The 12253-nt window shown below is 52.4% G+C and overlaps 1 long non-coding RNA gene across 1 annotated transcript; it reads right to left on the reverse strand.

The window, feature by feature from the left end:
* Positions 1–5198: 5198 nt before the first annotated feature.
* On the reverse strand, positions 5199–10853 carry LOC308502169. The gene is made up of 3 exons (XR_013994000.1): positions 10731–10853; positions 6827–6998; positions 5199–5395 (listed from the first exon to the last, which is right to left on the reverse strand). It is a non-coding gene; the product is annotated as an uncharacterized lncRNA (long non-coding RNA).
* Positions 10854–12253: the final 1400 nt, after the last annotated feature.

The following is a 12253-nucleotide window of genomic DNA, read 5'->3' on the forward strand; positions in this document are numbered from 1 at the left end:
TGCAGATGTTCTGCAGAAGCAATGAATAAATGCACCCAGTGCATGAGAAGTCAATTACCTCTGGAGCACAGACGAGGAAAAGTTTTGTTTCTTCCTCTGTACTCTCTCAACTCACATTTAGACCATCCCACTGCTGACACCAGATGTGTGCAGGTTTTACCCACATCAAGCAATTCTCTGCGACACCCTCTGGGTGCCCTACAATTTAACTCACTTGTGACACGATCTACTTGGATTAGTGCAGACGCCACAAATTCAGAGCTCAGTTCCACAAGACTGCTTCCCTCCACTTCAGTCCCCAACCCCAATTCCAGGTTGTCACCTGTATTTCTGACCAACCAGCTGTAAATCAGAGGTTTCAAAGACCCCCTCCTCAAGTTCAATTATTTGCTAGAATGGTTCACAGAACTCAGACAAACATTTACTTACTAGATTACTGGTATTTTTGTTCTGTTTTTGTCTGTTTGTTTTATAAAAGACAATTCAGAAATAGCCAGATGGAAGGTACGCCTAGGAGGCATGTGGGAAGGGACACGGGGCTTCTGTACCCTCTGGGTGCGTCAACGTCCAGCTTCTCCTCATGTTCACCAACCCAGAAACTCTTTGAACCCATACTTTGGGGATTTGAGGTTTTTCTGAAAGCTTCATTATGTAGTCAGGATTGATTAAATCATTGGCCATTAGTGATTAATCCAACCTCTAATCCCTGTCTCGCTCCCCAGAGGTCACACAGGTGTTGATTAAATCAATATAAATGCTCTTGTCTTCCTCATGCTTCTCCCAACTGTTTGTGAGTTAATTCATTGTCCTCATTTTGAAGATGTAGAAACTGCTAAGTGAGGAGCCAGACTGCAGCTCAGAGCTTTATGTCTCCACAGCCTAGCCCTTTCCCACATGGCTCTTCCAGAAGGCTTCAAGGCCAGGGTCACAGGCCGGGATGCCTGGCGCTGGGCAGTGGTCATGGCCTATGGACCGCAGTGGCTCTCCTCGTCCCAGCCATGGAAATGCCTAGGCCAGCCCACGGTGGAGCCACGTGTGTTGGAAAGGCCTGTGAAACAACCGGCACCCACTCCAAGCAGGAAGGGACTGGGGCCTTCTGGGCTGGATTAATAGCCCACAGAAGAACTCAGGGTTAAGCAGGATGCAGAGCAAGGAGGCAGCCCCACGGCTCCATCTCCTTCGACTACCACCCCAGCCATTCCAGCCCCTGTGCATGTGGCATGGGGAATATGGCAGCTCCTTGCCACCTTGGGAGACCCAGACCAGAGGTGGCATGGTGGTCTGGGGGCCAATGAGCACAGAATCAGTAGACCTTGGTCCTTCCTGACAACTGTCCCAGCCAGAACAGCCTGGCTGGAGGGCCATGCCCACTTGCCACCCCCCAATGGGTTTGGCCTGTGGTCACCCAGTGGGTCAGAACAGACCAGCCTGGGAATAGGCTTCAGCCACTCAGGCCGTTCTGATCACCTCAGGTGGGTGGCTGTTGGCTGCTGTCTGCAGGAAGCAACTGGATCCGGCCCTCAGTCTTCATCTGGCTAAAATAGTCAGAAAACCTTTTAATCACAACTAGATGAGTTAAGTTATCATTGCCCTTTGTTTTCCCCATCTGCTCAACACCTGGCAGCCCTGTGCATGCACAGAAAAACATGGAGAAAAAGATGTTCTTCCCGGAGAGCTGCGGAATGAACAGGCCTTACTGAGAGTAAAAGAAAACGCTTTCCTCCCCACCCCAACCTGGATGCAAACCTTCCTCAGCAGGGAAAGGACTATGGCTTGGGGCGACTGCCTGCGGTGACAAGCTTGCCCCCAGAGCCATAAACAGTGCTTTCAGTCTAGAGCTTCAGCTTGTTTCCCCGAAGTTGAGGAGGCACTTACCTCCAGGTGTCGGACAAGGCACCGGCTGTCCAAGGAACAGTGGTTGGGAGGAGGCTCTTCCACATAGACTTTTTCAACCTGGGGCCAGTTACCAATCCCAGGCTCTTAGCGATTGCCTCTTGGGCGATGTGAGGGACCCTCCCTGATGGTGCAGTGCCCAGCATGACTAGGGACTTAGGAAAAGATTGTGGAATCAGATGAAATTAAATATTAGTGTAACTAACTTATAGGGAACTTGTACTTTAAAAACATTGTCTATTTTCACAGACAATAGTTTAGTGATTACCAGAGGGTAAGGGGGTGGTGGGTGGTAGATGAGGGTAAGGGGGATCAAATATATGGTGATGGAAGGAGAACTGACTCTGGGTGGTGAACACACGATGGGATTTATAGATGATGTAATACAGAATTGTACACCTGAAATCTATGTAACTTTACTAATAATTGTCACCCCAATAAACTTTAATTTAAAAACAAAAACAAACAACAAACAATAACAACAACAAAAACATTGTCTGTTTTAATCCTTACAACAGCCCTATAAGGGAGGATTGCTATTCTCCCTATTTCACAGGTAGGGAAATTACACCCCAGGAAGACTTAGCAACTTGCTCCAGGCCACACAGTAAATATGCATCAGAGCTGGGATTCATCAGGCAGCCTAGCTCTAGCCCAAGATCTTCATACAATCTAGTGAAATGAAATGAAATTAAACAAACAAAGAGAAATAAAATGCCTGGCTCTTAAGAACCTCGCACATGTACCAGTGAAGAAAGACTCCTGCAAGAAGAGTTGACTCTTGATTCAGCTTAAATTTGAATCTGAAGTTGGTTCCTGAGCATATCCCAGAATAGACTAAACATTTTGTGGATTTCAGAGCGTGGACCTCTCTGTGCTGGGATGGACTGGAACATGAGACCTGACCCACAGGTGGACTCTAGCAGGGAAAATGTGAGGTCCTAAATCTGGGCGTGAACGGCCCTCTGCGTGTGTGTTCTCTGTAGCTGGTGTGTGGTTTCTCTTTAAGGTGAAGAGTACCCTGACCCTCTGCACCATTTGTTCCCAAGGGTCTGGGCCCTGTTCTGCAGCCATGGGTTAAATAACAAGGGGTCTGGAGGGGAACTGCAGATGGCTGAGGGGTCTGGGTGGGATGCATGAAGAGGGCTGGAAGGGGAGGCCAGGTCTGGACTGGACACAGATACACTTGCACTGCTAAACCACGGCAGGTCCTCCCAGGGGACAGCATGTGACCAAAAGCCTGAATCATTTCAGGGGCCGGTCTGGCATCTCTCTGTACTTTGGAATCTGTTGGGGCTTTGTGTGTGTGTGTTGGGGGTGGGGGAGAATGCATGAGCTCATGACAAGTGGACGCTACCCAAGTGCAGTAGCAGAACCACTGGGGTGACACGTGATCAGAACTTTATTTCAGCCATTGGATCTTGCACGGTTGTGGAACTGGGTGATTGGGCCTCGTCTTTGCCCCTGGGGTGGGGCTGAGTCAACAGGGAAAGAGGAGTAGATGTGCAGGAGGCATTGGAAGAGAAGGGACCCCAGGACAATGCTGGGATCCAAGCCTCCACTCAGATGATGGGTGTCCTGCACGTGAAGCTGGTGCCCTTTTCTAGGGCTGCCCCTCCGTCAGGCCCAAGCTGGGGGAGGGTCCAGCAGAGGCTGGCAGAGCTGAGGCCAAGCTGCTGCACACAGCTGGGGAGAACTGGCACTTACGAGGCCCGGGGCCAACCTCCTGAGTGTGAAAAGAATGTGGCTTTGCTTCTACATCCCAAATCTCATGCAAAATGTCTCTTGTGACAGTTAAACACAGGTGGTTCTTGTGGCCCCGCTGTGCTATGCACTGGTCAGCACCCAACAGGCAGCGGTGGGCACATGGCAGCCCCATGTCCTTATCTCTTCACCCCAACTAGGCTCCCTGTACTCAGGTCTCCCATCTGCATTACCCATCTCCCTGGGCCAAAACTTGGGCCTCTCTCCGAGAAAAGTCAAGACATCCCCCACCCTGTCTTTCTCATTGGTCTCCCCTCTCCCCTGGCACTACCACCTCCTCTGCCTTTAGCCACAGTGGAAGGCTTCTATGCAGCTCAGCTTTCAGGTATCCTCAACTGAAGCAGCCAGTTCCATGCCCCAGGTTGGGAGCCCCTTCTGCCTGCAGGGCCAGCCTTGACACCCAAAAAGGTGGATTCCACCCACTCAATGGTGGGACATTCCTGAGGGGATGAAGCTGATCCCAGCAGCAGTGCCTGAGGACGGGATCAGACTCCTGAGCACCCCTGAGGGCACAGCCTTGGTGTCAGCAGGTCCCTCCCTGACCTACAGCACAGCCTTGGCCCTGGGTCTGCTGCAGGAGGCAGAGAAGGGAGAGTCAGGAGGGCAAGCAGAAGGCTCCCCAGGCTCTGTACCATGCACATGTCTTCAGGTGCTATAGCAGCTTCGGAAAGGGCGTCACTCTTCCCAGTGTGTGGACATGCGCACAAGGGGAAGCAGTGAAGAGACCTGTTCACAGGCAGTGAGGACATCTGGAGGCCCAGCACGTCTCCTTTGCTCCCTCGCTCATACAATGCTTATCTTTGGGGGGAAAGGCAACCAATCCCAGGCTGTGCTGAGCTCAGATGGGGGCCAGGGCAACGCAGAAGAAGAAGCAGTCTCCTGGACAACATACCTGGTGGGCAGACGGAGTCTCACCTGTGGGCTGAAGGCCTGTGGAGGAAACCACAGGCAGCATGAGGCCAAGGCTATCTGTGTGGGGTGGATGCCAAGCTGACAGAACAACCGGCCAGGCTTTGTCCACCTCAGCCTCTTCCTCACTCTAACTCATGTGGCAAAAGGCACCTGACTACTTGCCTCACAAGCTGTAGGAGGAGCAGACAAGAATGAGCAGGAGCCGCCAGCCTCATTCACATGGGGGAAGCCCAGTTTCCCTGATGCTTGTCCGTGGTGTGAGAGTGAGGAAATGTGGCAGACACACGCAAGACATACGGGTAAATACTATAAACGGGGGTGCCAAAAAATGTATTCAAGAGGACACTTTGGTCAATGTAGCTCAAGCAGTAGGTCGCCATAATCAGAAGTGTCTGGACACTGATGGGAACCACTATGGCGCTCTTGTAATTGTAGAAGTCAAACGTGACTTGTATTCATCTTTTTTTATCAGTATATATTGAGCATTACAATTTTATTTTGTTTATTTTATTAGTTTCAGATGTACAAAACCATGTAATAGTTAAACATTTATCATTCATATTCTTCAGTGATATACCGCCCCTCCCTGCATCCACTACCCCTCTGACATTGCACACAACCATTACATTTCCACTGTCTCTATTCCTAATGCTGTACTCCACTTCTTGTAAATATATATACATATATAAAATTGTAGTTGACATTCATTGTTGTTCAGCTTCAGCTTCAGGTGTACAGTAGCAGTGATCAGACATCTACATCATCCCTGAGGTGGTCTCCCAAATGGGACACATGTCCATCAGCAATTTCATTCCTAGGTATCTATCTGGAGAAATCCAAAACTCTAATTCAAAAATCTGTATGCACTCCTATGTTTATTGCAGCTCTATACACAATAGCCAAGACATGGAAACAACCGAAATGCCCATCGGTAGATGACTGGATTAAGAAGCTGTGGTACATTTATACAATGGAGTATTACGCAGCCATAAAGAAGAAAGAAATCTTACCATTTGCAACAATATGGATGGACCTAGATTATTACAATTTCAATACAATTTTTTTCTTTCTTAAAATGTGTATGCATTTTTTTGGCACCCTCTGTATGTTGGTCTCCGCCCCCAGTTCCTGACACAGAGTCCTAAGACCTCTGTAAGTTTCCTGAGTGACAAGAGTCTCTAACACAGCTCCTAAAGCCTGTGGAATTTCCTGGGTGACGGGAGTCTTTGTTCTAGTGAGGTGACTCTTGGTGTCTCCTGGATGGGGCTTGGTCACCAAAAAGATCAAGCCATGATTAGGAGCTTGGAACTTTCAGCCCCACCCCCATCCTGTGGAGAACGGAGAGGGGCTGGAAATAGAGTTAATCAGTTATGTCCACAAAAAATCCCCAAAATACTGCGTTCAGAGAGCTTCCCAGTTGGTGGGGAACGTGGCGCCTCTGCAAAAGGCATGGAAGCTTGGTCCTTCCCTAGACCTCACCCTGTGTACCACTTCATCTGGCTGCTCATTTCGTCCTTCATAAGAAACACAGCGCCTCCCTGAGTTCTGTGAGCAAATTATCTAATAATCAAATTATCTAGGAAATTATCCATTCTCAAGAAGGGAACCAGATTTATCACCAATGGGTGAGGAGAAATAGGGACAACCTCGACATGTGATTGTCACATGAAGGGGGGAGCAGTTGTGTGGGACTGAGCCTTTAAATGGTGGGACCAGAATTTAGGTAGGTAGTGAAAGAATTTAATTAAATTATGGAACACACAGCTGGTATTGCAGAGAACTGCTTGATGTGTGGAGAATGCACACATCTGGTGTTAGAAGTGTTGTGAATGTGTGAGTAAAGGAAAACAGGAGTGCTTTTCCTAGACAACACACCCCCTGAGTAGGCCCAAAACACAGTGCTGAGTATGGAAACAGAGAAACACAACAACTGCAGCACACAAGTGTTTGTGCATTTTCAAAATATATTCACAAGGAAAACCAGACACCTCGTTCCAAGGACACATTCCCAAACCTGGGAGCGGTTGCCTATAGTAAGGGAGGGATGGGAAGGAATGTAGGAGAGAAAGAGAGAGTAAAGGGAGGGAAGGAGGAGAAGGGGGGAGGAGGAGGAAGGGGGAGTAGGGGAGGAATTTGCTATTGCTGGAAAACTAAATGTCACAGATCACTGTTGAGATTATTGATTAACTAAGAGTTGGTAGTACTAAATGAGGGTCTGTAGTCAGTGGGCCATATGCCCTGTTTGCCCAGCACTCACCTGGTTGATACATTGGTCCCAGGGCTGCTTTGACTTTCCAAAGCACCTGGCCTTGGGTGCACATGGCCATCTGAGCTCCTCTTCACTTCATCCTGGGTTCAGCAGAAGAACATTTATCCTTGTCCAGCCCCTCAGTGATCTCTGGCTCCCACCAGTGCACTCATGACTACAGCTGGAGAAAAGCAGTTTACAATAAGGGTCCTAGCCAAGCTCCAAGGGTGACCCCACTGTCCACTCTGCCCCTGCTGACCACCTCCATCCAATGTCCACTCTCAGAGGAGGGAGACAGGGCACCTCTAGGCCTATGTGTTTCAGATGGGCCACCACCTTCCTACTTGCTGGCTGGCTCTTGTTTTTCAAGTCCCGCTCTAGTGTGGCTCCTGAGGGTTGCCACTGCCCATCCCGTAGCAAGGACAGGCCTGTCCCTTCTGGGACAAAACAGCTGGTGCGGAACCTGCCAGGTTGTCCTCCTAGGCTGGACCAGCGTCCGTCCACAAGCATCCCAGTCGCCCCCACCCCCAACCCCCGGCCAGGGCCTTGTCAGCCTGTGGCATTGCTGGATGCTTGGGTGACTCCAGGGTGGGTACACTGAGTTTGGGAGTGGGATTATGGAAGGTATTTACTCTCTGGGGCAAGGGAGCAGGGCAAGGCCAGGAAGGGATGGCCGGGCAGCTCCTGCATCCAGCTGGTCCTGCTGGAACCTGCCTGGCAAGGCATGGAGACTGCTGCGTGGAGGGTACAGCTGCTGACTGGGGAGGAGGAGGGAGGGAAGAGCTAAGGGTGGCCTTGAGGCTACTTGTTGGCACTTGACCAGGAAGTTGTAGGCAACCAGCCTGGAGATTTGGGGGTGCAGGCTGTTTGGGCCATCCTGCCTCAGGAAAAGTTGGGGTCTGGCTGCCAAGGGACTCAAGAAAAATCCTTTGTGGCCATCTCATTCTAAGCAGTCTCTGCAGCCTGCCTGTGCAGGACTGACAGCACTCATGCAGGATGGAGCCCCATGCTGTCACCTGGTTTCCAAGTGACACCGTGTGTGGGTGACGCCATTGTAGCTCACCTTTACCTTGGGCCTGTGTCTGCTGCCTCTGCATAGAGTTGCCCCAGTGCTTGAGAAAAGCCTCACTCCTCTCAGTCTCTGGTACCAAGTACAGCCTTTGGGGTCACACTGGCCTTGGTCACGAGGCTGCTGCCGGCTATGTGGACTTTGACAGCTGGCCAGCTAGCCCCACTGGACAACCACCCAGGGCATGGTTTTGGGGGCAGTGACTAAGACGAGAAGCCCAGCCAGGGTGCCCTGTTTTATGTTCATTCCCTCTTGCATTCATTCAAACCTTCTGGCCCCCCAGGGACCTTCTGAAGCCACATGGGAAACCTGTGACTTCCAGGTCCCAGGTGAGACACTTGATGGCCACAGAAGCTGGAACTTTCCCAAGGCCACAGGAGATTCAGAATTGAAAGCACATACTGGTCCCACCCTGCAGTGCCCCTGCTCTGTTTGACAGACTTTCCCATGGTGGCAGTTAAGGGGACCTGCCTTGGGCCTTTCTTCTGGCAACTGCTCTTCCCCTTTCCTCCCCCCCACACCCCAAAACTAAGGCTCTGCCAGGTACCTATGACTTGGCTGGATACCTAGTGACCTCATCATGGATCCAGCGGGTTGATTACACCCACCCTTCCCACTTCATGCAGTAGAAAGTCAGCTGGACCTGAGGTCGAGTCTTGACTCCAGTACTCCCACACTGGAGGGGAGAAGGGGAAAGCCATGACTTCTGAGCCTCTGTTTCCCCGTCTGTGAAATGGGCTATTGATGTAGGTGGAGTGCCTGCTCCGTGTGAGGCTGGGCACTGGGGACAGTGCCTGTTAGAGGGCTGATGGCAGTCCTGTCTCTGGGCGGCCTGGCACCAGGGCTGCCAGCTGGGGCCTGCACACACCCTGGACAGGAAGTCCTGTGCAACCCATAGCACGACCACCTGGACCAATCCTTCATACGAAAACTAAAGGTTTTTATGAACACAGCCTAAACTGCTACTCAGCTGCTTTATTTTTTGAAAATTCTGATTTCTGTTCCTGTGTAAGATAACTGATTCACAGACACAACTGCATGGTGTGTGGTGTGCAGGAACTTCTAAACCTGTTTCCTGCTTTGCATGGGAGGGTTAGTCACCAAGACTCTGAAACGCCTGCTGATGGTGAATGAAGCTGTTGAACTCTCACTCATCCCTTTTGTTCTGCTTGATCTGCACTGTCCCATGTGTGAGCAGCAATCACACACACACACACACACACACTGCCTCTCTGTAAAGGCGTTTTACACGAGCACACAGTCACAGTGGCCCGCAGCCAGGCATAGCCTGAATCATGGGCAGATGAGTCCCTGTGTGCCCCGCTGCGGACAGCAACTTCAGCCTGGCTCCCAGGCATAGGAATCCAATGTCTGACCTGCGGCTGGCATGGGCCATGGGGACCAAGTGGGGCTGCAGTGAGCATAGTGAGGTACTGTGAGTGGGCAGTGGTGCAGCGTCACCCGGCTCTGGCACCTCCCCACGGCTCCCCAGGGCTGGCTTTCAGGGAAGAGCTAGGTGTTTGCATGGAAGTGCTCAGTTCACAGTTGGCTTCTGGCCTAGCCTAAGAGAGAGACTGGACTGGGGATAGCCACACAGCGCTGCAGAACACGAGCCCCTGACTCGGGTCTGAGTCAAATCCTAGAGGTTTGCAAGCTGCCCTCCTCCCCAGGCTCCCCAGACCCTCCTCTCAGAAAGCAGGTCTGTATGGGCGTGAGGCCCAGCGTGCTTCAATGCTCTGCAGCTGCGGGGTCCTCTTCAAAAGAAGACTGTCCATCAGCAGACGGGGCCTCACCCAGGCCTGGGTGACCTCCCCTCACAGCAAACGCAAGGTGAGGCCTGGGCCAGGCACAGAAGCAGCGCCATGCCCAGGAGTCACTTCACTCCCAGGCGACTGACGCTCCCTGGGGGCCAGGCCTGCTCCTGAGACCGGAGCCAAATCCACCGCCTGGGCAGACCCACTGTGGGAGGTGATCCCATGGCTCGGAGATCATAGGCTTCTGGCTCTGATGTGTTCTTCTTCCGACTGACCCTGGGTTATCTTCTGGCCTCATGGAGGAGGGAGAATGAAGGCCCTGCCATGGGACACTACTTGGCCTGCAGTTGTGTCTATAGTCCTGCTCCATCCAGACAGGCACAGGTGGAGCCTTCTTGACCCTGAGTGGAGTGCTTTTCTCAGGCCTCAGAGCCCCTGATCAGGCCCCTATTCACACTAGGCAGCCCTCTGGCTTTCTGGGCCTGGAATAAAAGCTACTTGTTGCCTTTTAGCTAGGGAACTAGGTGGGCATCTTTGTCATGTTTTATGGCCCCTTTCTTTCCTGCAGTCATCTCCTCCCTCCACCCCTGCCTCCCCGTCAGGCCTGGGAACACCCCTCCCCCCCATCTGCTGCGCACAAAAGCCCATTCTGGCTGCTCTCTTTGAGAACAAGCAGCCAGCCTCTCATCACCCCGGAGACTGGCACCTTCCAGCACTAGTTGCCCCTTCTGCCCAGTCTGGCCCCCAGGCTGGCGCAGCTCAGCCCCAAGTAAGTTCCCCGCACCAGGGCTCAGCCTGCTGCTCCCATTTCAGTTGCTCTGATTCCTCTCTTGTGAAGCGGGGAATCAGACATTCTCCCCAGGGGCCCTGCCAGCCCCCACTCACACTCGGGTCTTCTTCCTTTGCTGCAATAATTGCCTTGCCCTATCCTGTGGCCCTGGGCTGGCCCCTCACTCCAAGGCCTCCAGAGCCCAGCTTGGGCCCCTCCCCACAATGCCCCCACGCCCCTTGGGAGCTGCTCCAAATTGATATCCCCAGCCAGGGTCTGACTCAGGATTCTGAAGTCACTGGCTCCTGGTCACATACAGACCTTGGTTCAGATGCAAGTTCCCAGAAACACCTTCCAAGATTCCTCCTGCACGCACACCCTCACTCTGTTCACACAGCTGTAGTCCTCCCTGCTGAAGTCATCTGTGTCCTTGAACTGAGAACAGTGGTGCCTGGTGGGATCTGCACTGCAGCCACACACTGCTCCAGCTCCAGGAATTCAGTGGGGGCCAGTTCAGCAGATGGGGGTGTGTGTTCCCAGGCCTGGGGCATCTCCAGGATAGAATTCATGACGTAGAATTCGCCACCCCCCAGCACGTGAGGGGTGGTGAAATGCAGGCCTGAATGACAAGAAGGCCCAGGGGAAGGTGGGGGGAGGACGAGGGCTGTGAGTGGGGGTCGCTCATGCCCATGTTCCAGCAGACCCCCATATTCCCACCTTCATTGGGATGTGCCCTGAGGAGGCATATCACCCCCTTTATGTCCCAGCTCACCCTCTTTCCTCAGTCCACTCCAGCCCTCTGGGTTTTCCCTAATGAGGGCCTGGTCCCATTCTCTCATGGCCCCTCCCCTACAGTCCCACTGGGTGATTTCCCTGGGGGTGCAGAAGGTTGTAGACAAGACCCTCAGCAGGAAGGAGGTCCCGGGGCTCCCCAAGACATGCCCACTCTGCTTCCAGCTTGAGGGTTCCAAAATCAAAGACAGAAGAAAGGTTCCCGTTGTTCCCAAATAAAGACTCCTGGTTCTTTCTGCCTTTCTTCCTCTTTCACTCTATAATGAACCATCCATGGTGTTGGCCATACTCTGTGGGCACTTTTCTTTGCCCTGCACAGAACATGCTTCATGAGTCATGACCTCAGGGTCATGACGTAAGGTTTTTTCAGGCTTGGGAGGAGAGCTAGGGAAGGATTGTTTGTTAATGCACTGAGCTGGTCACATTATTGTTGAATGGTCGGTCCACTGTTCTGGACTCAGAATGCCCCAGCAGGACCGGTGTTGAAGCCAGCCCTGTCCTGGCTACCTGCCCCTCCAAGCAGACCATATGCCCAGGTCACCTCCACAGAGCTCCACATCTCGGCCCTGTGGGAAGTGTGGCCCCGGTATTTCTAGTGACATGTCTGTGTGGCATGTAACACCACTGATGGCCCTTCCTAAAATGCTCTCCCGTGGGAAGGACCCCAAGCCCGAAGTCCCAGCACTGGGCCGAACCGGGGACTAAGCCTGTTCCTTCTCCCACGGAGGAAAGGCTTGCAGAGGAAAGGCTTTTTCCCCAGAAGGGGAAGTACAGAAAGTCCCTCAGCAGAAGTGAGTTGCAGACACTGGTGCCTTCCTGCCAGAGTGCCTGACTGCCTACATGAGAGGGGCGAAGGCCCCCGAGGCAGGGATTCCAGGCTGCTTTCCCACCAGCGGTGCCTAGAGGCTTCTTTCAGATCGGAATAGGACTACTAGAGAACAGAAACTGCTGAATGTGCAGGCCCGGGGGCCTTGGGAAAGGGGTGTAGGCCCTGCTTGTATTCACACTGCTTGTGACTGAATCTCATGGGTGCAAGTCACCTCCTCCAGGAG

Source organism: Rhinolophus hipposideros (assembly GCF_964194185.1).
Source record: "Rhinolophus hipposideros genome assembly, chromosome: 9".
In the NCBI taxonomy this organism is placed as follows: Eukaryota; Metazoa; Chordata; class Mammalia; order Chiroptera; family Rhinolophidae; genus Rhinolophus; species Rhinolophus hipposideros.